The 25,533-nt window shown below is 40.1% G+C and overlaps 1 long non-coding RNA gene across 9 annotated transcripts in view; it reads left to right on the top strand.

The window, feature by feature from the left end:
- Positions 1 to 19,478, top strand: part of LOC106843678 (uncharacterized) — a 41,192-nt gene extending 21,714 nt beyond the window's left edge. For 3 of the 9 annotated variants that reach the window (XR_011497756.1, XR_011497755.1, XR_011497754.1), the window contains 6 exons: positions 7,753 to 7,895; positions 11,875 to 12,022; positions 12,419 to 14,409; positions 16,681 to 16,776; positions 18,423 to 18,609; positions 19,177 to 19,478. This is a non-coding gene — a long non-coding RNA (uncharacterized lncRNA). Of the gene's footprint in view, positions 1 to 7,752; positions 7,896 to 11,132; positions 11,204 to 11,874; positions 12,023 to 12,418; positions 14,410 to 16,680; positions 16,777 to 18,422; positions 18,610 to 19,176 lie in introns of all 9 variants that reach the window. The other 6 variants (XR_011497762.1, XR_011497759.1, XR_011497761.1 and 3 more) reach the window with 5 other exon arrangements.
- Positions 19,479 to 25,533: the final 6,055 nt, after the last annotated feature.

Raw genomic sequence — 25,533 nt, 5'->3', positions numbered from 1 at the left:
TTACATTGACCCTCTCTCCAACCCTTTATTCTCTCCCTATTTATCTTCAATTCCATGGTTCATCATTAAGAGTAATCCCTGGCATATTTTCTCAGCTTCCTCGGCCCCTCCACTTCACCCGCCTCATCTGGTATGGTATCTGGTAGTCAAAGATTGCTCCCAATGAAATAAGCCTCCCAGCATTCGTGCTCTTTGGGAGCCCCCTCCCATCTTGAACCTGGCTGATCTGTGACTCACTTTGATCAACAGAATGCAGTGCAAGTAACACTGTGCCAGTCCAGGGCTAAGACTTAACAAGCCCTGGCAGCTTCTGTATTTGCATTCGGGGGAGCCCTCAGATATGTAGAAATTAAGCTCTTCTGCTAGAGAGACTCCATGGAGACACCAGCCCAGCTTTTCGGCTGTCTCTGCCAAGGCACCAGCTCAGCTGAGCCCCAGATGACTGTAGACCCAGCCAACACCACGTGATGCAAAAGAACAGCCTGGTCAACCCACCTAATTGTGAGAAATAATACATTGCTATTGCTTTAAACCATTAAGCTTTGGGGCTATTTGCAATACGGCAATAGACAAATCGGAGTTTATTTCTGCAAGTTCTTTGCTGACATAATAGAAACCTAAAAGCAATGATGTTGTCTTTGGGAACAGACAGAAGGTAGAAGAGCCTCACAAGACTATTAGCGAAGACTGGAAGAACAGTGAAGAAACTCCTATTGGAGGCTGGAAAACAGAGGACCTGGGTCATGTGCTGGCCAATCAAGCGGCAAAATTGTCACCTATTGTGTCATAAGAGATAGAAGTGGTACTTTTAATGAAGAGTGGATCTGGGTAAGGAGATTTCCAAGCAGAATAAGAATTTTGTTTAATGGAGTGGATTATAATTTGATACACAAACCCACAAAGTTTTTAAAGGAATTATATCAGCTTGGATTGAAAGGGACAGAAATAGTCCAAATGGAAAAGTGACTTTGGGGCCCCAACTTCTAACAGGAAAGAATCAGGCTGAGAATGCTATTCAGATGCAAACATGGGTTATGTCTTAGGGAAAAGAAAGATGGTCTCTGTGGAACCAAGAGCCCAAAGAAAAGAAACAAGACTAGTCTCAGAGAGCAAATTTCTTCCCTAATAAACGTAGATTCCTTGACCCTGGAACAGAGAAAATTGATGGTATATTTCCAGCTGGATTTCGGAATTGATATGGACCAGTGCCTCTCATAGGCTTCCTGTCCCACTCCCTTTTAAATGGGAGTGTCTCCTGTTCTCCTGTTCCTGTGTCACTATTGTATTTTGGGGTTGGGGGTCAGTGCAGATCAGATGTGGTCTCTTTACTTCACACATCTTCAGCTCAAGAGAAGATGTACCCAAAGGATCTCATCTACACCCAATAACAACATCCTAGACTTCAAAGCCTGAGCATGATTCTATGTGAGATGAAAGTTTTGAGGTCTTGGGAAGGGGGTGTGTTTTACATGTGGAAGAGATGCGAATCAATGAAAACCACAGGATAAACTCCAGCAGCTAGTCTCCAAAGATAGCCTCCAACATACCACACCTTCTTGTGTCCTCACCTTCACTGAACCAACAGAATGTGGCAGAAGTTATCTGGGCCAGTTCCAAACATAAGACTTAGTAAGTATTGGCAGCTTCTACTTTTTCACTTTTGGAACCCTGAGCTGAAATACAGTAAGTCTGAATACCCTGCTGGAGATGCCAGGTGGAATGGAAAAGGCTCTGAAACTACCTGGAGACAGAGAAGCCCAGGCATCCCAGCATCCCAGCTAAGCCCAGTCTTCCAGCCATCCTGCCAACGTACAGACACATGAGTGAGCTGCTGTGGACATTTCAGCCCAGTCAAGTCCACCATGTTACTGCTGCCCTGCCTGACACCTTGTGAAGCAGACCAACAGGTCAAACCACAGACTTATGAGAAACAATAAACTACCGTGCTTTGGCATTTGTTATGCAGCCATAGATAACTGAAACACGTCAATTCCAATTGAGTACAACTCTTCCTTTGTGCAAATGTGGCATGAGTGCGCTCCCAAATCTGATGAGGCTGGAGAAAATCGCATCACCCTGTTGACTAGTCTCACTTTAAATTATAACAAAATATCAAGTGGGCCGTTTGTGCTACAGAGTAATCATACTAAGTGTCCCTAGTCCGTTCACTTACTCCCCCACGCCATCTGTTTGTTAACTTTTTAATTTGTTTCTTTTAAACAGCCAATTTCTCCTTCTCCATCTTCACCCTCAGCTTTGACCTTTGCTCCTTCTTTCACTCTTAAAATGGAAGCAATTAAAAGACGACTTCCACAAGTATCTTCTCCATCGTATCTATCCTTTTACCTACACCTGGGGCCATGACTCTGCCTTTCCTTCTACTACTTTGGGTAAACTGCCCATTTTCCTGTTTGGTGCCACCCCTCCACTTTTGTAGTAGCTTCTGCTCTCTATCACTTCAGCACCTCCCTCCTCTGCTTCATCAACTTCTCCCTCTCTACTAGGTCCTTCCCATTAGGGAAGAAAACTCTCCCATCTTAAAAATTATACTTCTCTTGGGGGCCGGCCTTTGGTGGCCTGGGGTTCACAGGTTCAGATCCCCGGCAGGGACCTAGCACCACTCATCAAGCCACGCTGTGGCAGCGTCCCATATAAAATAGAGGAAGATGGGCACAGACATTAGTTCAGCAGCAACCTGCCTCAAGCAAAAAATAGGAAGATTGGCAACAAGTTAGCTCAGGGCCAATTTTTCTCACACCCACACAGAAATTCACTTCTCTTGATCCTATTTTCCCATCTAGTCACTTTGCCATTTCCACACTCCTCTTTACAGCAAAATCCCTCAAAAAGATTGTCCATACTGTCTCCAATGTCTTTTCTCCTATTCTTTTTTAAATTCACTCTAATAAGAATTTTACTTCCAACTACTTCATTAAACCATTTTTACAGTTGATAAATCCAAAGGCCAATTCTCAGTCCTTAGTTTATTTGAACTATCAGCAACATTTAATGTAGTTGATACTTCCCTTTCTTAGAAGCACTTTCTTTACTTGATTTCCAGGACACAGGCTCGCTCGGATTTTACCTCTATTACACTAGCCGCTCCTTTTAGTCTCCTTTCCTGGTTCGTCCTCACTTTTGCAATATCTAAATGTTGGAGTGTCTCATAATTTGGTCTTTAGACCTCTCCAGTGCTCCATACACTTGTTGATATCATCCAGTCACATGACTTTAAAAACCATCTATAGGGGCCAGCCTGGAGGCATAGTGGTTAAGTGTGCACTCTGCTTCAGAGGCCTGGGGTTCACAGGTTTGGATCCTGGATGTGGACTTATTCACAGCTCATCAAGCCATGCTGTGGCAGCATCCCATATACAAAGTGCAAGAAGATTGGCACAGATGTTAGCTCAAGGGCAATCTTCCTCAAGCAAAAAGAGGAAGGTTGGCAATGGATGTTAGCTCAGGGCCAATCTTCCTTACCAAAAAAAAAAAAAAGAAAAGAAAATCTATATACTGCTGTCAATCTCAAATATTTATTTCTAGTCCTAATCTCTCCTACAAAGTCCAGACTCATATCTGCTTACATGACAACAGACATCTGGAATCTAGCGTGTCTAAAGTGAACTCCTGTCCTTCTCCCTCAAACCACAACCAATTTCTCTCTTTGTTCCTAGGTTCAACTCTGCATTCCCAATCACTCAGGCCGAAAACCTTGGAGTTATCCTTAACTTTTCTCTTTCTCCCACACTACACATTCAGTCAATCTGCCGTTAAAATATGGTTAGAATATGGCCGCTGGTCACTCCTCCACCACTGCCACCTTTGTCCAAGCCATCATCACCTCTTGTGTGGATGGTTGCGACAGCTTTGTAACTAGTCTCCCTACTTCCCCACAGTCTTTTCTCACTACAGCAACCAAAGCGATCCCCTGAAACGGAGTCAGACCGTGTCACTCCACCACTCAAAACCTCCAATGTCTCCCATCTCATGCCAAGTTAGAACTCTTACACTGCTTAAAGGGCCCTAAAACATCTGCACCCCATCCCTACCCTCACCTCTCTGACCTTGTCTCTCACTTCACTTCCCTTCCTCACTCCTCCTCAGCCCCTCTGGATTTCTTAGACCCTCTGGATAGGTATCAAGACTTATACTTGCTTCCTCCTGGAAAGATCTTCTCCTGAATACTTTCATGCCTGCTCTCTCATCTCCTTCTATACTCAAGAACACGCTTTCAGTGGAGTTTTCCTAGATAACGTTTTCTAAGTTGCCTGAGCATTCCCTAACACTCATTTCCTGCTCCACTTTTTTGTGTAGTAATTATACCATTTGTGTACAAATAGGAAGCTCTCACCTCCCATCTCCACTAAAAGGAAAGCTCCGTGAGTGTGGGGATTTGTCTCTTTTTTATTCACAGTTGTCCCATTGTGAAAAACAGTGCCTAGCACATAGTAGGTACTCAGCAGATATTTCTTGAATGAATGGATAAGTAGCCCTAATAAAAACACGAATTGTAGAGCTGATCCACTCAACAACATGGATGAACATCAAAAACATTATGCTGAGCTAAAGAAACCAGACACAAAAGAGTACATACTGGATGAATCCATTTATATAAAGCTCTAAAAAAGACAAAGCTAGTCTATAATGACAGAAAGCAAATTAGTGAGTGCTAGAGGCTGGGGATGGGTGAGGAAATGGGAAGGGACATGAAGGAACTTTCAGGGGTGATAAAAATGTTCTTTATCTTGGTTGTGCAAAACTCTTTGAATTTTGCACTTAAAATGTGTACATTTTACTGTATTTAAGTTGTACCACGTCAGAACGTTAACTGAGAGAATGATGGAAACATGGAGTTAATTTAGATCTTTGGGGTAATAAGATTCACAGTGATTTTGAATGAAAGAAAGATAAATCTCACAAATTGTTACCTATAATAAACATAATATTTAGAGAGCACAGCATAAATTGTCCTTCCCGTGGTCTCTATGTAAGGAATGGGTTGTATCTTTATGAGATATTAACCAACGTATCATGCCTCAGTTCTTCAAAATTTCCAATTTTTTTTCTTTTGGCAAGATTCGTTTATTTCTCTTTCTCACTAAATAGGATGTATAACAAAATTTCTATTAAAATAAAGTCAGCATTGGGGCAGGTGGACCAACAGAGAGGAGAAGGCAATAGAATGCCCCTCTATCATTCCAGGTCCTATCAGGAAATCCAAAATGGGAATTTAATAGAGAAAACCAGTGCAAGCCAAAACCCATAGGAACAATAAACTTAACTGAGTACTTCAGAAAATGGCACTTTTTTAATCCAAGAATCTTTGCAGACTATGTTCAAGTGTATTTCCAATAAATTTCACATTAGGTAGATCCATAATACATATATTTGTATACAATACATAAAAATAAATTTAACAAAAAATGTACAGTAAGTAAATAAAGAAAATGTCAAAATATTTCCATGGGACTAAAAAAGAGACTAATTCATGGAGATGCTATGAGTTCCGAATTGGCCTATTCTCTCTCAGTTAACCTATAGAGGAAAGAATTGTTACAGCAATGATACAGCAATAGTCTGAATGACTCTCCAGAGGACTATGCCAAGTGAAAACAGCCAATCCAAAAAGGTTATATATGATACAATTGCATTTATGTAACACTTTAGAAATGAGAAAATTACAGAAATGGAGAACAGATTAGTGGTTGCAAGAGGGTAAGGGAGCGAATGGGAGCAGGAGGGAAGTGGACGTATCCACACAAAAGGGCAGCAGGATGGATCCTTGTGGTGTAGAAATGTTCTGTATCTTGACTGCATCAATGGCAGTATCCTGGTTGATATTGTTCTATAGTTTTGCAAGATGTTACCACTGGGGGAAACTGGGTGAAGGGTACAGGAGATCTCTCTATATTATTTATTACAACTACATACGAATCTACAATTATCTCAAAATTAAAAGTTTGAACCAATTACTTAACCATTTGGGAAAAAAATCATGTTATTCCCCTCTCTCATTCTTGACATCAAAATTAATTCCGTAATGAAGAGTTAAAGGTAAAAATAACTCACAGCTACCATTTATTGAGCAATTACTACATGCCAGGTATGTTCATATATATTTCATTCTATTCTTCCAACAAGCTCGTAAGAGAGATATTATTATCTACATTTGACCAAAGAGGAAAATTAGGTGTTTTCCCAAATTCATACATAAAAAAAGAATAATCTACAAATAGAAGAGAAACAATAAACCGCAATGTACTTGTATTGAATGGATGAATATGATTCTAAGCATTTTAATTTTTTTCTTCTATAATTATTTATCTGCACTGAGTTGTCGGTGATGAACATGTTTTATACCTTTAAAAAAATTTTAAGGTTGGGCAAAGATAAAAAGTAAAGAATTTTTATCAAGGACAAGTTAGCAGGGATGTATGGCTCACACAGCAAAACACAAAAACTCCAGCTTAGTATAAACTGTGCTTTAATAATTGCATCTAATTACGAGGGAGTGTTGAGCATTAATAATGTCTAAAGATGTTTAAAAAATAGCAATTAGCAATGACAAAGGAGAAATTTGGCAACATTTAGGAAATGACTGAATGGAGTAGAAGCAACGTGTTTTGAAAGGTGGATTTGATAATTACTAATTACTTTTGTTCTCATTTCTACCCAATTGAAGGAAGAGAGGCCAGAGTCAACCACAATCTTCTAGGCAAAAGGTAACCAGTGCCTGGATTTGGGTGACAGCAGTGAGGGTAGGAAGGAAGGGACAGAGATCAGAAAAGCTAGGAAGGAAGTGGATAAGACTTGGTGATTCATTAGCAATAAAGAACAATGGGCAGAAAAAAGCCAAAACGTGATGTAATAGAAAAAACAACATTGGGTACAGCCTTGGTTTTGCCATGATCCAGATAAAGATCCTAGAGACAATCTTTTAATGTTCTCTGGGCTTCTTTATCCTCATCCCTACAACGAATGGGTTGCTCTATAACTTTTAAGATCCCTCCTAGATCTAACATTTTAAGGTTAGGTGACCAGAATGACAACAGTAACATTAACAGAAATCCTGAGGAAGAATCTGATCCCAAAGGCTGAGATTTAGATTCTGACGACACCACTGCTGTGTGACCTTGAACAAATTACTTAACCTCTCTGTGCGTCAGTTTCCTTTGTAAAATGGGAATAATAATAACAGTGCCTACCTCCACAAACTAGAGGGACCACAACTAAAATATGCAACTATATGCTGGGGGGATTTGGGGAGAAAAAGCAGAAAAAAAATAATAGTGCCTATCTCACAGAATTGCCCCACATAAACCTGTAGGAAAGGGCCTGGCACGTCATAAACCTCAATAGATACCAGCAATTAATAACAGTGCTATCTATACTTAGAATTGATCACAATTATGCCTCAAGGTCCCAGCACAAGGACTCTCTAGACACCAAAACTTTGTCATAAAATTCAACTGTTATTACCTCTCTACCATAATATAATATGTTATGGTGGCAGATGGCAGATGGTTTGTAGAAATACGCCATGCAGGTTTCTGGGATTTAGGTGGCTGAGTCATCAGACCTGGTGTGCTACATAACCTTCCGATACTGCTTCCTAAAGTGAGCGCTGCTAGTCATCACGTCCAATCTTTCTAGCCCTGCACCCTCAGGTCCTAATATTTGTCATGGGTATTACCCTAAAGCAACAGAACATAAAGATCTGAGTCATTTTGAAAAAAATAAGTGTTTATCCAGCAGCTGTAACCGTCAGAAACAAACCACTCTGAGAGAACGGATGCCCATGCACCAGATGGAGAGGGCGTGCGGCTGACCTCCCAGCCTTGGCCCTGTTGCCGTCACTTCCTGCAGAGCGTATGAGGCAAGAACCGGGCAAAATGGTAAGTTTCTACACGCAGGTTGATTCCTTCCCTGCCCAAGCCCATCCTCGCCTGAATCTCATTGTAAGGATGGCAGTTCGGATAATGTCTGTCAACTAAAAAAGTAGTAGCTATTTGCCTAGGACTGCAAGAGGAAAACCAAATACAAGAGAGGAAAGCTTGTGAGGAGAGGGTACCAGCGAGGACGTGGTATTGGTACACAGGTCCCAATATTAAAATCATAGAAGAAATCTATATAACAAATGTAGAGAAAATTTTATTATTTAAGATTCAATCTACCAGATTTGTAAAATTTACTTCAGAGCCAACTTTCAATTTCAACTTACATGGGGCTGCATGCCTCAGACACTCTTTAAGCTGCCTTCTAGAACAGTGTGAATGGTACTTTCCGAGCTCAAGTCAGCGTGATTATCTTGAAGTTCCCTCCACTTCACTTTAAAGGCCACTCAAATTGCTGGTTTAAACATTTCTAGAATGTAAGGAAGAAATGGCAATTGAATAATTCTTTCTTTGTTTCTCTCCCTAATGGCAAAGAGTATTTTTGTTTTATCTGTTTTCAAATTGTTTTCGCCATTTTCAAAATTGTACACTGAGCAGGCAGAGTGGTTATGTTAAACCTTAGTGTCTCTCATTAAAATGGTTCATAAATGAAGAAAGTGACTGGGTGTCTGTGTCTTCCTGACCACTCAGAGCACAGAATTCCACCATCAGCTCAGGACTTCAACCCAACCATCATGACTGTGCCACCTTGCACCTTGAACACTTGCTCTTAGTAACACATTGAAATTTCTTATCAGTTATCTTTTTCTCTACAACTGTTAGTAGAGATGATCTGTAGTTTTAATTTTTTTTTTTTCCTGCTGAGAAGCAAAGCTGTCGAGAGGAGGGTGGGTGCTGGAGAAGCCACTGAATTAGTAGCAGCTTGTTCTTAAGCTCAGTAATTTCAGTGTTGGCCTCCAGCCCTTCCAGTAATTTTCAAAGTGCCTATTTCCCTGTATTAAATGCTTTTCTTCTCAAAATACCTGGAGGTATTTCTATTTACAGCTCTGGACTTGGACTGATAATTAATACAACTTGTCTAGGACAGATGACCCCCAGGGATGTTCCTGACACACTGTTACAAAACAAATTACTTTTTCTGATGTATAAAAATACATATTGCAATTGGGTGTTTTGGCCACCTTAATTTTTCAAAGTTGAGTTATTTTCATGGTGTTCCCTTATTCCTGTTTTCCTAATTATTGAAAAAATCAGTGGAATAAACACAGAGAGCACAGCCAGGAATTCTTGACTCAAGAAATGGAATTCTTCTTTATGCTCATTTTCCTGTCTACTGAATAATTAAAAGGAGATCATATTCATGAATCTTCGTAGGATCATGGAAACATTTGGCTGAGAACTGTAAAGTCAGTGGTCAAATGTTTCCTAATAATGAATAACTTGCCTAGACTTTACAGAACCCAACATACTGTCATTTCTCTATTATGATGCCAGGAACAGTAAGGAGCCAAGCAAAGACTCAAACCTGGGATATTCTGGTTCCAGACACCACGCCCTATCCTAGAGCAGTCCTCTGTCCCACACTGCTCCTCTGTACACTGGAGTTCAGCCCTAAAAATTTGAGGCAGTATTTTATATATATATATATAAAAGATATATGTGTGTACATATATACAAACATATACATATGTGCACATACATATATGTGTGTGTGTTTCCTGATTAACCTCAGTGGTTTTATGAAATATTGACCTTCACCTTCGAAAATTGCAAGGAAGGAGGGGCATATTGGGGTTTAATGTCCCAATTCTATTTTCTATTTTTAGATTACCTATATAAATATCAAGCCACTTTAAGCCTGACGCTCATCATGGTGGTTCTCCTTACAGCTCTCTCCCTTCTTTGAGAAATCAGTTTCTTCTTTTTCTCTTCCTGTCTACCCCACACTTGGGCATTGTTCTTTGGTATCACATGGTATCAAAACCCTTCCTGAAATAATACAGGTCAATGTTCTCTTCCTTCAGGATGTCTCAAATCTCTTGAAGGGCTCCGTTCCCTGTACTGTAGTGTTGCCATCTTTAATCATTTGGAGTGTCTTCTGAAAGAGCCTTTTTTTTTCATAGAGGTCATAATAGCTTATAACATTGTGAAATTTCAATTGTACATTATTATTTGTCAGATACCATATATATGTGCCCCTTTACCACTTATGCCTACCACCCGCACCCAACCCCCTTCCCCTCTGGTAACCACTAATCTGGTCTCTTTGTCCATGTGTTGTTTATCTTCCACATATGAGTGAAATCCTGTGGTGTTTGTCTTTCTCTGTCTGGCTTATTTCACTTAATGTAATACCCTCAAGGTCCATCCAAGTTGTTGCAAATGGGACAATTTTGTCTTTTTTATGGCTGAATGATATTCCGTTATATATTTATATATCACATCTTCTTTATCCAATCATCAGTTGCTAGGCACTTGAGTTGCTTCTATGTCTTGGCTACTGTGAATAATGCTGAAATGAACATAGGAGTGCATAAGTCTCTTTGAATTGTTGATTTCAAGTTCTTTGGGTAAATACCCAGTAGTGGGATAGCTAGGTGGTATGGTCTTTCTATTTTTAATTTTTTCAGAATTCTCCATTCTATTTTCCATAACAGCTGCACCAGTTTGCATTCTCCCCAGCGGTGTATGAGGGTTCCCTTTTCTCCACATCTTCTCCAACATTTGTTATTTTTTGTTTTGGTGATTATAGCTACTCTAACAGGTATAAGGTGATATCTTAGTGTAGTTTTGATTTGCATTTCCCTGATGATTAGTGATGTTGAACATCTTTTCATGTGCCTCTTGGCCATCTGTATATCTTCTTTGGAAAAATGTCTGTTCATAGCTTCTGTCCATTTTTTGATCGAGTTGTTTGTTTTTTGTCATTGAGTTGTGTGAGCTCTTTATATATTTTGGAGATTAAGCCCTTGTCGGATATATGATTTACAAATATTTTCTCCCAGTTGGTGGGTTATCTTTCTGTTTTGTTCCTGGTTTCCTTTGCCTTGCAGAAGCTCTTTAGTCCCACGTAGTCCCATTTGGTTATTTTTTCTTTTGTTTCCCTTGCCCGAGTAGACATGGTATTCGAAAAGATCCTTTTAAGACCAGTGTCAAAGAGGGTACCGCCTATATTCTCTTCTAGGAGTTTTATGGTGAAAGAGCCTTTATGAATTTTTTTGTACTTTCCTCCTTTAGTGCCCTTGCAGGCTTCGTACAGGCATGACTATAACCGAAGCTGGTGCAGGCAGAGGCAAAGGTGGAGAGTGGTAAGGCAGACTCTTGACCTCACTATGCCTTAAACTTGAGAGAAAATAAGTGAACCACAAGAAAATATTAATTTCTTTTTATTTCTCTCTGCTATTTGAGAATATTTACTGTGTAACAGAAAACCAGCTATGGCAATTCTGTTTTATTGTTTCAACTTGCTACGTGTGTTAGAAAAGTGATTAAAAAAGACAATTGAGGTGATACAAACAAACACTTCACAAAGTCGACAGTCTCCTTTCGGAGAACTGCAAAATGGGGTGGAGGGCAGGAAGCTTTTATAGGATAAAGAATAAAGAACAAGGAAGAGAAAAGTAGAAAATGTCAGGCTGGAGCCAAAGAGTTAATCTTTTTTGTAGTGAGAAGACCCAGAGCTGGCTGGGCGTTTGAGGATTGGTTGACCGGATATACTGCATTTCAGGTCAAGCAGAGCGTTTACAGGCATGTGAAAGTTATCTTAAGTTTCGATTTGCTGACTTTGCACCCCAGGCAGGAGCAGCTCTATCTTGAGCCTAGAAAGTTATTTCAATATGTGATTTTTTGGTAATCATTAATTAACATTTTAGAATGTTTGGAACCATTTGACACCCTGATATACAGTGTGAGGGAAGTTCATATCTACCAGTATTGTATTTTGGTCCAGGTGTATCTTATCTTTCCATCTCCCACCCAGTTTGGACATGTGAAAAGAAAATACTCTCAAAAAGTCAGTTGGCCAATCAGAAGCATGCAAACCTGGGAGGAAGAGCAAATACATTGGATGATGGAAACTGGACCAAAAAAATCATGACAGGCTTGAACTATGGACCAGAAACAATGAGGTAAAAATATAGAGATTCAGATAAAGGCCAGCACCTGGCACAATAACGCAGCTGCTGAGGTTGGAAAAGCTAACATTTACTGAGAACCTTCTTGGTACTGCACCCTCCGCAATGTGCTTTTGCCTATCTTATAAATTACGGTACAATCACACCCTCAGCATATGATTTTTACCTAGTGGGATAATGTAATGCAAGGTCAATGAGAACAGGGGTTGGATGGGAGCCAACTGTGTTATATTTGAATTCATGTTATGAGTGGGTGCATTATCTTTGGGTTTTATTGTAGTAAGTGTGAGGAGATGCAAGACTTTTGGTTTTCAGTACTGCTGAGGTGCTGCATATGTAGAACTGTAGCATCAAGAACTGATAATAATTACATTCTCTCCTCCGGCAAAGACTACGTGGGGAGTCCCGCTTTTAACTCTGAAGACTATTCTCTAAGTGAGAGAAAGGCACACAGCACTGCCTTCAGAAGAGAATGGAGTGGCATCTCCTTTGAGGTGGACTACAAGTTCTAAACTCACCACACTACAGTCATGCGTGGTAAAGTTCATCTTTGGAAATTCCTTAAATTGATTTTATGTTGCCAGGATCTGGGTCGTGTGAAGGTCAAAAGTCAAAAATTAACTCCTTTGGTTTCCCTGTGTGTATGTTTTATGGGCTTCTTCCCCTGGTTCACTATGAATCCTGTGGGAACGGCGAGTGTAAAGGAGGAGAGGAGGATAAGAGGATTCCCATCCCCGACCTCTGTTGTTGCTATTTGTTGCAACACAGATATCGTTGAATTTCTGTAAGTTCAATGAGCTTTGGATGCAACTCACTGTTACCAGGAGAGTGAGGGAGGTTCAGAACCATGCCATATAACTCAAGAAATTAGAGATACTGAGTCTTAGAGCAACCTACTCACAGAAGACCCCACAGCTCCCTTAAAATGTTTGGAGGACTGTCCACCGAAAGAGGAATTAGAACAGAGTCAGTCATTTTCAAACAGCTGGAAATGGCTATCTGGAACTCTGTATTAAACAGAATGTGAGGCAACCTCCAAGGTCAATGGAGAAGAATTTTATTGATGATGATGTCTGTCAAATGCTTGAAAGAAAGCCAGTGCCCAGGTGTTGAACGTGTTGGGAACAGAGTGGATATAGTTGACATATTCTGAGCACTTGAAAGGGGAGTTCATGTGGGATTGGAAATGCTGTTTTCTGTCATGTACACTGAGAAGTCAAAAAAGTCAGTCTGGAAAAAGAAAGAAAGAGAGAAGAAGAAAGCAAATTTTCAGAAATGAGACAACTTACCACCCCAAAGATCATTCTCCTTTATTCCTGGTAAGTTTCCACTTCTCGTGCCTATCCCTCATAAAGAAATCCACGTATCCTTCCAATAAATTTCCCTTTTTGGCTTTAGCTAGTCATCTAGGTTTCTGGCTTTTGCAACCAAACAATCCCTAAGAGGTCTATGTCTCAGTGAGGGCATATTTCCATCCCATTTAATCCAATTCAACCAATGTCTATTAAACGCCTGACATACTTCTTATGTCTTATAATTTGGATCCAGTTATGAGCCTGGCCTACGACTGGAATTGATGGAAAATTCAAAGGGAAGAGCAGGCAGAGATTATGAAGAGACATAAATAAACGAAACAAGACAGAACATGGTGAGAGTCCTTGGTTCTTCTCACCCAGGTCATATGTTCTGAGTTCTCTTTAACATTTTCCCCAATGGGTGCCAGTGGGCAAGAGGTGTGGGTGGCCGTGGCTGAGACACAGCCCTTCGAATTGTCATAAGTGCAAACCCGAGGAATGAGAGGAAGTTTGACACAGGAAATAACAGCCAGCAGCAGAGCTTTCTGACGATGAAGAGCACAATCCAGTGAAGCCCTTTAATTAAGCAAGATCTTTTTTTTATTTGTTCAGAAACTACTGCCTTAATCTCTGAAGATAATAAACCTCACTTAAAGCCTTGAGTTAACTCGCTGTCCATAATGACTGAGATACAAATAGAGCTTTTATCCCACAAAAACCATTACCAGGACACAACTGATTAAAACGTTAACCAAAATCCCTATCCCAAGTTAGAACCCTTACTTCTAGGAAGAGCCTGAGGGGAACAATAAACACACACACAGTTTCTATTTGTGTTCTGACTGCAAGGTTCAAAGCAAAGGAAACCCAAACCAAGTCAAAAGTTGGGAAAGAAACTCTAAATTGGCCAGGAGCAGCCAAACTTCCTCTTCTGACTTATCTGTGCTTAAATAACTAACCCCAGAACAGGCGCTACAGCTGTCCCCAAATCAAAGGCCCCTGCTGCCACCCCCACCGGAAAATGGATTTTCTGCAAAGCTCCTCAAGCTGCTTAGCTCTGAATTGAAGTCTCGTACAGTGTATCAGGTCAGTAGAGCCTGGGTCACATGCTTGGGTGCTACCTGCAAGAGATACTGGAAAAACAAGCCATCATCTTTACTCATGGGGAGGCAGGAGTCATAAAGTGGGAAATTCTCCAAACTCAGGAAAGTTATTCAAAAGGTTCTAGTCATGCAAAAACATGCACATGTCCATTAGATCACCTAAAGGACTTATTCCTCAGTTGTAAAATTCAACTAATTAACAACCTAGTTTGCTAAAAGACTGCCAACTATTCCTCAGGAACAATTCTCCCCTTCTTCTTAGTAGTATAACTCCCTTCAAGTTTAGCTGGGCACATGACTGCCCAGCTAGAGACTACATTTCTCAGCCTCCTTTGCAAGTATGACCATGTGACTAAATTCTCACCAATGGGATGTAAGAAAAAGACAGCATTTGTAGCTCCTCATGTTTTCCTTAAAGAAGAAAAGTGCTTAGCCTACCTTTCTTCTTCCTTCTGGCTTAGAAATGGCAACAGTTGGACCAGCTGCCTTGGATCTAGATATGGATGCATGTGTTGACGTTGTCAGAACCAACCCATAAGCCTGATTCCTAGATAACCTCACAGGCAGTGGTTCCAGGTGAACTTAGAGGGCAGTGCTGCATTTCCAGCCCTGTTAGAACAGCTTTGGGCTGTTACATGAAAATGAAATAACTCTGCTCTTATTTAAGGTGATGTATTTTATGGGCTTTTTGTTACAGCAGCTTAGGCTCCACACTGCCTAATATGCTTGGTCATTCCAGAGACAGCATGTGTGAGTCTGGAGCTCTTAAGATGACTGAGGCCCAAGAGGTAGATTCATAGGCTACTGGTGTTCTGATTGCCTTCTCAAGTCGTGCATAACAAACAGGAAGGCCTCTCCTGTGAGAGCCTAAGTGATGTTCTAAATCTCCAGGTCAGTGCATGGAATATGGTAGGCACTTAATAAATGCTAGCGAGTTCTCTGGCCCTTCTTTCCAGGAATCATGGTAGCTGAGTGTCCTGAGGGACCACTATTGGCCTTACTCAGGCCTTTGGGATGTTTCACAAAACTCTCCCAGAGAAGATCACCAAATTGTCACAGCTAGGTTCAAGCTTAAATTCACTCAGATAAGAACTTAGAAGAAAAAAAGGGAACTAAGTTTGAGTCTGATCCTATGTATTCCCAAAATATCTAACTTGTTTGGGTGGAATACTGTAAAGATGGGGTGCCTGGCCTACATTTGAATCCTTTTAGGAAAGAAACTCTTCTACAATATTTAAATGCATGCTAGCCAAGGAAACTTCTGAGCTTTCTATCCACAGGGGAAAAACACCCCTCCCTCCTTAGATAAGCCTAGTGGTGGAAGAAGGTTCTATGGCATCACAGGGAGCCCATGATGCTGGATGAATGGGGGAGTGGCAGTTTGGGGGTTAAGGAGAGTGGAAATAAAAGGACTCATCAAAAGATAGAAGATGAGGCTTCTAGCAGTGACTGTGCTGTAATTATCCATGAATCTGTCCAATCCCCACATTAGGTTAAACATCCATCCATCCATTCATTCATCAGTTTAGTGATGTTTGTTGAGCACCGACAATGTGCCAGGTATCATCCGAGGTACCAAAGATGTAGCCGTGAATAAAACAAAATCTATACGGTATATAGAGAAAATTAAAGCAAGGTTAGGAGATGGGGAGTGAAAGGGATGCTCTCTTAGATAGGCTGGTGGGGAAGGCTCTCTGAGTAGGGGAAATCCCAACAGAGATCCGAACGAAGTGAGGAGGGAGTGTCAGGCAGGGAGTGTCATATATATCTGGGCATGCCAGGCAGGCGGAGCAACAAGGACAAAGGCCCTGAGCAGGGGACTTACTTGGCAAGTTTAAACAGAAAGGAGGCTGATGTGGCTGGAGTATAGCAAGGCAGGAGGAAAGTCAGTGGAAGTGCCTGCAGAGAGGGGCTCTGGGAGTAGGCGATACAGGCCATGTATGTTGTAGGAAAGGACCCAGTTTCAATGTTCTCAGAACAGTTCCTGGCCACCGAGCACAGGGCTTGGGTCTTACTCACTCTAAGTCCCCTGTAGGGCTTTAACACTGCAGACATTCTGCAGAGAAACTGGAATAAACTGAATAAACTACTCTGGACTATACTCTAAACAGGCACATCAGGTACACCCAGCCACGAACAATACTTATATGTTTCCTTAGGGATTTTGGCAATTCACTGCACTAATAAGCTTGTCTTTGGCCATCAACTAGTTACATTTGCTGCAATAGAAGACTGATGATTTTTCTTTCCACAGAACTGCTGACCTTGGAACGAGAAACACAACTGCACAAGACATTAAGTGCCCAAAATGTCATAAGACCTGGAGCAGCGATGGCACAAGCTTATTTTGGTAATTATTTGGGCAGAGTCAATAGAAGCATTCGTTGAATAATCCACTTCTGTATTTTAGGAAAATTGAGTCTTGAGTCAATTACCCAGGAAATGAAATGAACACTGCTGGCATGACAGGTTCTACCTATTGGTAGAAACATTTTTCATGCCCAGATTCTCTAAGAAAATTATGAAATGACATTGCTTAGTCTAGAAATTTTCTTCGGGATATATGAATTTAGTGTTTATTTTAAAACTATACCCTCTCCTTTTTTGAGAAGGGGATTTTCTTTTTTTCCTGAGGCAAGAATGGCCTTTGACTCAAGGTTAGATGACAACACTCCATAAAGGACATTGAGGGCTTTGTAATGGTAACAGGAAAAGCCCAAGAAAACAGAGAACCTTGCTGAAGGATACATGCCCAAGAGGGAAGGGTGGGCTCCGGTAGGGAGGTGGGAGGAAGGCAAAGAGTGAAGAAGATGAAGGAGATCTGGAAGTGACTATTATTTCAAGAGATGGCCCTGATAAGCTTATTGTGGAGCACGGAGCCCCCGGTCAGCGACCTTTAACTGGACTCAGGTTACATTTGCTGTCAGTATTCAGTTGTCACAGAAATGGTCCATCTTTTTGAAAGACACATGCAAAGTATAGCTCAACTGAAACTATGTCTGTAATGACATTAGGGTTTTCACCTGTTCAGTGTAATATCCATATAAGTATTTAAGGCCATTCTGCCTTCTAGACACTTACCACTTGCTATGCCAAGTTGGGTGTTGTGGTCTCCAATTTTAGCCTAATAGTGCCGTGTACTCAAATATAGAGTGGCTGTTGCAGGGGATGGGGGAGGCAGACTGAGGGGGAAAGGGAAGTGATATATATGGGATGGCTTTAATTTCAATGAGACAATGTCTTAGAGATTCTGTTATCTTTACAAAAGTTTTTTATAGTAGTCTTGAATAGTTCTATTTTTCAGTTTCTCCATTTTGTTTTCTTCCTCAGAAGAGATGCCATCTCTTATATTTTAAATTTCCTGTAAAGAATTTAATTTTATAGTGCCATCAAGACCAAAAGTATGTCAATTTAGTGAGGGAAGATATTTCATTGCTTCAGAACATCCACATTTTGAAAAATAAACATGTTTCTTTTTCTCCTTGGTCAATTTGGCAGCATGAAGTAACTTATTTGTGGCTGTTATTTGTTTCCACAATTTCCCTTAATAGTAGGTTTCACAGTCTTTATATTCATGAAGCATTTCCTTACGTCTGGACCAAATCCCTTTTTGCTCTAATTTGAGGCCAAAGACTCTGTGGAGTTGCTCACAATCGTCTATTGAATAGATAAACACTTGGAATTTGTTTTGAAAGCTCACTTCAGCCTTGTCTTTACTAGGCTAAACAATCCTGCTCTCGCAGCCTTCCTCAGTGGCATTATAATGCATTCATGATCATGTGCTCCTGTATGAAACTGGACGCAATTCAACAATCTCAGGACTAGTTCAAGAAATGCCATACACAATTTATTTAACTTAATCCTATTATCCCTCGTATTTGAATGGTACTTTAATTTACAAGGTACTTTTATAAGCAATGGCCCATTTGGTCTCTGTAACAAATCTACGAGATGAATATTACTTATTTCTCTTTTCTTTTTTCTTTTTCTTTACAGATGAGGTCACTGAATCTTGGGCCACACTGCCAGTAAGTGGGAAAGTAGAGATACAATCCCACTCTTTTGAGACAAGAACCAGGGAGATTTCCACTACCTAGCAGCTGCCTACTATGTGCAAGGCCCTGTGCTGGGTGTTGCAAAGGATTTACATGAGTACCTGATTCCCACAGACCAGCTTGCACAGGTAAGGAAAAAGGTCTTGGGAAGGAAGTGGAGTGAGTTGGGCTCTGAGTGTTAAGTAAGGATTGGGTAGGCAGAGAAGAAAGTTAGCATATTCCTGGTGTAAGGAGACCTGTGTGTTGTGCAAGATTACTGCATGTTAAGCTTATCTCTTCACAAGTAGGGGGCATCCTTTGAGAGGTGATAAAGTTCCATGGTGAAGAGCTCAGGCTGTAAAGTCCAGAGGCTTGGATATAAATCCTGGTTTCATCAAGTACTAACTTTATGGTCCAGGGCAATTTCCTGGATCTCTTTTTGCTTCATTTTCTCATCTGTAATATTGGAGGATTAAATGTAACAATTCATGTAAGCATACAATAAATGTTAGCTATCATAGCACCAAAAATCCTCAAGAGACTAATTGTATGAAACATATAGTAGGAATAAAGGGTAGATAGGGGTATTCCTAACCCACATCTCAGAGTATCTTATTTCCCAAGGTTGTGACATAATTCAAAAGCATTCTTATTCTTGCCACCAGTTCCTTAGGCCAAAGCATAATATCATTCTAATTTTCACTCTCGTTTTACAGGAAAAGAACCTGAAGAATAATCTGGTGGATGATCTCGTTATTCCCTCCACAGAGACAACTTTTAGTCTCACTGTTGAATATTCGTGAGTCCAATGAACCTAAACAGCACACACAAAAAATCTAATAGGATAGAAAAATAAATCAAATTTTTAATTGGCCTAAACTGTCATTTACTTTCCATCTTAGCATGTAGGTTTTGGGTATTTGTTGTGCGTGGTTTGCATTTTGTTTAAATTAGAATGGCTGTTTCTATAAAACTAACCTCTCACTTGTGACCCCAACCCTGAATTAGAAATAAAGGAATACAGTTGTCATCACAGCGCACTTACAGGGATTTGAGCCTAATCCTGAGTAGTCCCAACAAAATGTGTCATGCATGTGAAAGCCTTCTATCATGAGTGCTCTGATGAAAGGAGAAACAAAATCACCAATTTAGAGGCCAGTGAAGAAGGCTTTTGCTGGAGAGGTGGGAGAGGCAAGTATAAGGTTGATCAGTGTCTTTACATTGGGGTGGAAGTATGGAGTATCACAAATAGTCTGCATTGCCAGGGATGAATGGTACATGTGTACAGGCTACTAAATAATCATGGGTCTGGTTTTCTTCCTCCAACGGACCACGTAGTGTGGTGAGAGGCATGTCATTTGGAATTGCAGGGTGGGTATATTAGTGCACTATGGCTGCAGCAACAAATTACCACAAACTTAGTGGCTTGAAACAATGTAGATTTAATTATTTTGCAGTTCTTTAGAGTAGAAGTCCAACATGGGTCTCACTGGTCTAAAATCAAGAAGTTGGCAGAGCTGCCTTCCCTTCTGAAGGCTCTAGGGGAGAAGCCATTTCCTTGCCTTTTCCAGGTTCTAGAGGCCACCGGCGTTTCTTGGCTTCAGGTCCTCTGCCTCTCTCTCCAAAGCCAGCAAAAGTGGGCCCAGTCATTCTCATACTGCGTCACTCTGACCCATTCTACTGCCTCCCTTTTCGGTTTATAAGGACTATTGTGATGACATTGGGCCCACCTGGATAATCCAGGAAATCTCTCTATTTTAAGGTCAGCAGATAAGCAACCTTAATTCCATCTGCAACCTTCATTTCCCTTTCCATGTAAGGTAATACATTCACTGTTTGCAGGAATTAGGACATGGACATCTTTGGGGGACCATAATTCTGCCTACCAGAGTAGATATTGGTGTCAAAAGATATTCTCAAAATCATTTGTTCAACAGATGCATTGATTAGTTAGGTTATAAGCCTCTCTTTTATCTAAAAATATCTACTAAAATTGTTAAGCCTACCAGACATGGACACCTTGGTGTCGGCACTTATCTGGAACAGCAGCTCTGCCTATTAACTTGGAGAGAGGCAAGGAAAGAACACAAAGAGAGTCAAGGCAATATGTCCTATGCTCAGCCTCTGTACCCAACATTTTATTCTTTGTTTTTGTTACGTGCACTAAGAGTTTCCCCTGCTCAAAAGCACCATCAGCTCACACTCTACGGAATATCAAGAGCTTCTGTACAAAGTTCTGTGGAGCTCTGCCACACCCATTTGCCATCACCTTACTCCAGCTAAAGTGTCTCATAATAATCCCAGGTTCATCTCTTGTTGGCTTTTCCTCCTTCATAAGTATTGAACTGTCATTTTCAAAATGCCTCAAGTCAACAGAATTCCAACTCTGATCTTGTTTGAAGAAAAGAGATACATTCAGTTGTACTTTTGAAACTCAAGTCCTGACTTAGTCTATCCAGCTGAATTGGGATCATCAGAAAGGAGTAGCAAAAAAAAAAAAAAAAGATATTAGAGATATTTCAGGAAAGTTAAATTTAATTTTTAAGTTGAACATTATAATATTTTTAAAGTTCTGAGAGCTCTTGAATAATTTTTCTTCATTCATTCCTCTCTTGTACCAGAGTAAAGATCAAACCACTGACATCAAAGAAAATATTTTGTTTTGTTTTTAAGATCCTCATTCCACCAGAGGATACAATTCCACAAATTTTCTTGGTAATGTATTCTGAAGTTTAACAGTTCTTCTGTCTGGAATTTTTTCCTGGTCCAACCTAATTTAAATTTACTTATTCTTTTATAGTCTTAGTCAAAATGTAAAAAATCTGGTTTTCAACTTTATACAGAAGATATTTCTGTACTTAAAGACCCTTATCAGTGTTCATCCTTGCTAGGTTTGTCAGATCTAAACCTGGAGAACATGGTCTATATTTTGACAAGACTTGTGCTAGCAGTAATGCCCTGTGGTGTCTAACCCGGACTCAAACATTGTGTGTGTGAGTGCATGTGGGTAACGGCATATACATGTGCGAGTGTGTGTGTCTTTGTTCTTTTAAAAACAGAACTACCAGAGAACCCTGCCCATATGGGACATCTGGAAATCCTGCCAAATTCCCTTTTTCCAGATCAAATCATCCCAGTCCCATTTAGTTTTGCTTCCAAAATTCAAATTTGTAAACATCAAAATGAACCATTAAAGGAAGCAAGAACCGCAGTGGCATGCATATGTAACTAAGCATCTAGAGTAACTTAGAGTCAAACTTTCCTAGGAAAAAGAGAATAAATAAATGGCTTTTTTGTCTATTTCTTTCTAGCCTTAGAAATCTATGAAACAGAACCAAATACACCAACATATATTTGAGTGTCCAATGGATTTTTAGCACTGACACAGGCTCTGTGGACCAAACAAGTAATTTGAGTTTTGTAATGTGCTTGAAATACGCACATATCGGATCTGTCTCAGGGGTGTCACTGGAGCTATGGACTGGCAATTGACTCAAGCTTCCCATTCCCCCAGGGCTTCAAATGTGAGCTTTAGGTTATTTCCCCTAAAGAAAGTCTTTGATTGACAGAAGATGTTCATCATTCAAATTTAACCTTCTGTCTCATTACAAGCATCCCACCTACAGTGCACTTTAAATGAAATAGTTTTTATAAATCCTATAATTATCTTATGAAAAGCCCAATTACATTGCATTGCTTTTGTATTAAAAGCATTCATTTATTAACCATAAACATTTAAAATATACCACAATTATTTATAACCCTGTTGTAAAGTTGGGAAGTGGCCCAGGGCCTCTCTGAACCTCTGGGAGGCCCTGTGTGTATAAAACCCTGTCTTGGCGTCTGAGCCATTCAGTAAGAAGCCACAGGCTTCCATGGGTGGCACTATGCCAGCATCCAAAAAAAGCAGGGTCTGCCTTTATTGGCTTGATGCTTTGATGGCCTTTGATCAGGTCATTGTACCAGAGCAGCCAAGATAGAGGGCAAGATGTGGCCTTTCGGTAACCTTCCTTCTTTGTGTGAGAGTAAGACAAGTTAATTGGGCTTGACAGTACAGATGACCCTTTCAAGTCAGGTAAAATGAGACTGTTGTGCTTTTCACAGGTAGATAACCATTCATATTGCTTGTACTGTCTATGGGAAGAGAAAGGGGCTTGTTTGTTTTAAATGTTTTTCAAGGAAGGCAACAAAGATTCCCGGGGGGGTGGCCTGGCCAGCTCTATTTAAGGAGACAATGGTGCCATTTGAAGGGTTTGAGACACATTGAAAGGTAGAGAACACACTCCCATTGATAAATTATTATTATTGATAACCCCTTCTTTGTCCTCCATTTCACATAATTGTCAAAGTTCAGACTGTGGGACCCAGTAGACTCACTTTAGAGCTCTCTTTCGGAAGCTGCCTCTGAAAAGGGGTCCAGCCTTTTTGTGTTTTAGTAGTGATGGAATGTCCTGGGCAACCCCAGCTGGTATTGTTGACACCTTATTAAGCAATTTGTTTTGCTCACAATATATTCTAGAACTCTTTTTCCCTTTGCATTAGTTCAATTCTCTTTATGAGCAACACCAATGACCATACATGTGTTTCCAGGGGAAAAGGGAAATCGTCTGCGAGATCTTTCCTATGAGAGGAGCAGTCACTCTTCTCATTCGGCAAGATTTCCATGGTTGGAACATGGCACCATCTTCTCCTCTTCCCTGTAGAAAACCAAAACCTCACAGGCCACTTTCAGGGAGTCCAAGGCCCCTTAAGGTGGTATCACTTTGGTACCCACTATTCTATTTTCACCTGTGTTGGTCCTGTTCTAGTTTCAGGAGAACAGAACCTAATTTAGAAGAAAGAAAAGGAGAAAGGGAGAGAGGGAAGAAGATAACAGGGCTAGTCTCAGTGGAGGTTCTTAGGTGGCTGCAGTGGGTTTCTGCTCCCTGTGAACACAGCCCTGTCGTTGGAGGCACAATCTGTGGATTGATGTCATATGTCTTCCATTAGTAAAGAGAGATTTCCAAATAACTCCAAGATTTACCAGTAAAATAAAAAATAAAACTGACTTTTGTTGCATAGCACCAATGGAATTTCATCATTACAGTATTGGCAGGGCTTCAGAAAAATAGTTTTGTCCATTTATTGTTCTAGGCTTTGTGAATAGGTAGCATTTCTTGTGGAGAACAACCTGACAATGCTTACCAAATGCCAGACCATACAATATCCTGTTCTTGGAAACTTACCTTAAGGAAACAATTTAAGAGAGAAAATCATATTATTGGAAAGTATCTCTAAATAAAGGGAGATGCTTAGAGCAGCATTATGTATACTATTTGAAACTGGAAAGAATCTAAATTTCCAACAATAGAGGCTAATTAAATAATAAAATATCAATGCTGTGACTATTAAGCAACTATGAAAATATTAAGTGTGATGAGTGGACATGGAAAAACATTGATGAAACATAAAGTAAAAAATAATGTAAAATTCTATATACACAAAAAACTACAGAGGCTGGCCTGGTGGTGTAGTGGTTGAGTTTGTGTGCTCCACTTTGGCAGCCCAGGGTTCACAGGTTTGGATTCCAGGCACCAACCTAGCACTGCTCATCAAGCCACACTGTGGTGGCATCTCACATAAAATGGAGGAAGATCGCCACAGATGTTAGCTCAGCAACAATCTTCCTCAAGCAAAAAGAGGAAGATTGGCAACAGATGTTAGCTCAGAGGCAATTGTCCTCACACACACACACAAAAAAGACTACAGTCATGAAACAATTTTTGTGTATATTGAAAAGGTCTGTAAATAAACGGAAATGAATTCTTTGGGGTTTTTTTTTTTATCTTTTAGAATTTCCTGATACAATACTTCAAAGCTGATTTAATCACAGATGATTTAGGAGAAAATTAATTCATGTTTACTGAATGAGTGGTTATTGCCAGGGGTACATTTTCTTATATCATTAGAGATAAGGTGATGGTAGGAGATTAGTTTAGCTACCAAACATTCCATAGAAATTCTTTTGTTATCCAAAGTTTCAACTGTGGTGTACCCAATAAGCTTGAAAAGACTAGGATATTAGAGTCAGCATCTTCCCTTCATGGCATGATCAGTGGAAAAAATCTTTTCTCATCATCTTAGAAAAAAACCATAGAGTTACCACATGCAGTTTCAGAAAAACAGTGAAAGTGTCTTACATAGTAAAAGAGAATCAGTTCTCACTCATTTTTAAAAATTAACTCAAGAACTTTTAATATTGTTCCAAATTCAATAAACTAATTAAACTAAGAAATATATTGTGAGTAGGGCGTAATCTTATTAACAAAGCAAAAATTAGTTTTTCAAAGTTCTGTGTGTGACAAATGTGCTAGCATGAAGACATTTGTTTACTTCTTTTTTGTTTATGGAAATCTTGCCCTCTCTCTTGATTGTAAGTTCCTTTAAGGACAAATGATTTGCTTTTGCATCATTTATACCCCCACATATGTGCTAGCATCCAGCACAAAATTAGCGCCCAATAAATATTTGCTTAAATAAGTAACAAATGAACAAGCCAAGCCAAATTCCAAACAAGTCTTTTTCCTCTTTTAATTTCTGTATGCTACATTATAGGAGAGTTTGTTTAATAAAACAACACCAAGAATCTTTTTTTTTTTTTTTTAAAGATTTTATTTTTTTCCTTTTTCTCCCCAAAGCCCCCCAGTACATAGTTGCATATTCTTCGTTGTGGGTACTTCTAGTTGTGGCATGTGGGACGCTGCCTCAGCGTGGTTTGATGAGCAGTGTCATGTCCGCGCCCAGGATTCGAACCAACGAAGCACTGGGCCGCCTGCAGCGGAGCGCGCGAACTTAACCACTCTGCCACGGGGCCAGCCCCAACACCAAGAATCTTTGATTAAAAGCCAAAAAGAATTCAACATTTAATAGTAGAGTAAATTCTACCATATGGAGAGCCAGGGAGGACTTCTACTTTTATATTTTATATACTTCTGGATTATTTTCATGTTTTATAATAAGAAACATATGTTACTTCCATAACTAAAAAATAGGATAAAATAATAGGCTGAAAATGTTTTGTTTTGGCATAAACA

This window comes from Equus asinus, chromosome 24, assembly GCF_041296235.1.
Source record: "Equus asinus isolate D_3611 breed Donkey chromosome 24, EquAss-T2T_v2, whole genome shotgun sequence".
NCBI lineage: Eukaryota > Metazoa > Chordata > Mammalia > Perissodactyla > Equidae > Equus > Equus asinus.
This window is presented reverse-complemented; position numbering and strand designations above follow the sequence as displayed.